The sequence below is a fragment of the Choloepus didactylus genome, chromosome 1 (assembly GCF_015220235.1).
Source record: "Choloepus didactylus isolate mChoDid1 chromosome 1, mChoDid1.pri, whole genome shotgun sequence".
NCBI classification, from domain to species: domain Eukaryota; kingdom Metazoa; phylum Chordata; class Mammalia; order Pilosa; family Megalonychidae; genus Choloepus; species Choloepus didactylus.
Window position 1 is genome coordinate 22,564,424 of NC_051307.1, and position 2,328 is coordinate 22,566,751.

Below are 2,328 nucleotides of genomic sequence, written 5' to 3' on the forward strand. Positions count from 1 at the left end.
ACAGAGTATTGGTAATAAATAGAGACTAACTGGCATATAGTCCAATCTAAAGTTTTTGGCACAAACCTTAATTTGTTGGTCAGAGTTAGGCATAATATTTCCTTCCAAGTATAGTGGAAAAGCTATCCTGGTACGTCTGGATATGTTGATTTGCATATATGGAATTTTCTTTTTTTGTACCAAAGCCAGGTACTTGACCACAGCAGTCAGTCAGAAATGAGGTCCCTTCCCAGCTGCACCTTAGTATTTTAACTTTGTTATTTTACATTGTACCAATTCCCAATTCCCTTCTCCTTTTGACATTTACTAGCCTCCACTTGTCTGTAGATACATGTAACTGAAGAACTGATTCCTCCCAGGTGGTTTTTCAACAGTTACATATTCTCATAAACAGGAGCTGAACTAAACTCAAGCCTTAAAGTATCATAAAACTGCCAAGAAGGTACCATTCCAAAGCACAGCACCCAGAGGAAGTTTCAGCTGCCACCTCTGCACCCAGTTATGTAAAGCTACGTTATGGTGCATTTGGGTCAGGTTCTCTTTTTCTGCTCTGCTTCCTTTTGAAGGTGAATGATCATGGATGTGGAATAAGCCTTGCTGAGTTTGCAATTTGCAATTTGTGAGACTACTCAGTCAGTGTGATTGAGGTCAGATGGAAAAAGTGGCTTAGTGTGGTGCCAGGTTCTTGTGCTACTTTTAAACTTACACACAGTCATAATTGGCACCTGTATCAAGATCTCCAATAACTTAAATGCTAAGTCCTATAGACACAGTTCCATAAACAAAAGAGGAACTGTCAGGGATGCATAAATTCTGGTCATTAATATAGACCAATCTTTTAAACTCATGGTAGAATTCAGACTTGCAAGTAACCATTTCACTATCCTGGATGTCCTCATGACTTCTGACTCTCCCAAATACGTAGAGTTCCATAGCAATTCCACAAGCCATGGCTCCAAATCTTCTCCCTTTAGGCAGGCAAACAGCAGTCCATTGCTGGGCCCTTGGATCTTAACATTCCACAGACTCAAAGAGTTTTCCATATGACCCTCCACCCATGGCATAGAGTTTCTTTTTCATAGCCACATAGCAGCCAATCCTCCTGACCATGGTCAAATCAGGTTGCTTTGTCCAGGTTTTAAGACAAATATCACAATACTCCATGGAAATTAGTTCCTTTTCACCATCTTCTTCTAAAATGTACAGCATTCCGTCTATCTCCACAATTCCAAAGATATGTCTTGCCTCATTCATTGGTGGCAATCTAGTCCATGTATTTAATTCTAGATCATACTTTTCTCCTGAGCTCAGTATCTTCTTATTTTCATCTTGGGCTCCAAATACAAACAAAAATACTTCTGCTGAGATAATGCCATGGTTAATTCTTGGCAGGTTTAAAGGGACCAGTTCAACCCAAAGCTGCGGATTAAATGGATCATAAAAAGGGCACATACATCACGTTGCTGCTGTTGGTTTCTGTGAAACTCTTTCTGCTCCACCAACAGTTACAATGCACTCAGAATAACCCTGGGGTTTGAAATTTGCTGGCATTGCCTCTCCTTGCTGTGGCTGGCTGCACGGTATGTTGCTACACTCTTTGACAATTCCTGTTACTAATGGTTCATTCAGCATCTGTTCCCATAAATAACTGAAGTCTAACCCGGAGACCCATAGCACTGACATAATATCCTTCATGTGGATCTTTCTTATTTCTGAATCATGTGCTATCCATCAAATTACTATTTCAAATATACATCTTTCATTGCCAACATTTAACTTCTCAAGAGAAATCACTTCTTTAAGCTTTTGAGGACTCAGTTCTCGGAATTTTTCTGGGCTGCTGACGTCTTGGAAATGAGTTTCTGTAGCAAGATAATGTACGTGATGCAGGACGTAATGTAGTGCAAAGTCACGGATCCCAACGCAGTTCTCAGCAGCAATACAGCCACCTAAAAACTCACAGCACAGCATCTGAAGATCTGTAAACAGTAGCAGATCTGCTTCCCGTACAGCATCTTGGATAGTATCTTCATTCAGTCTGATCTACCCACTAGTTTAAATGTTAAAATCTAGGATCTCTCTCATAACTATTATCTATATCCCTTCACGTTCAGTCTTATAAATTGACCCATCATCTTTTGGAGGACAATAGTTTAACTTTGTCCCATGTCCGGGCTAGCCGCCGCCAGGATGTTCTTCTGCACTGGGATCTCCTTGCGGTCGAGGACCAGGTGCGCGTCGCAGAAGCGCGACTCCTCGTGGAAAGAGCTGAGCACCTGCAGCAGGTGCGGTGCGCTAAGGTTCGGACAAGGCGCTGCCCTTGGCCAT

The 2,328-nt window shown here is 41.7% G+C and overlaps 1 pseudogene; it reads right to left on the reverse strand.

Moving 5' to 3' along the window:
* Positions 1 to 629: 629 nt before the first annotated feature.
* On the reverse strand, positions 630 to 2,328 carry LOC119505043 (annotated as a pseudogene).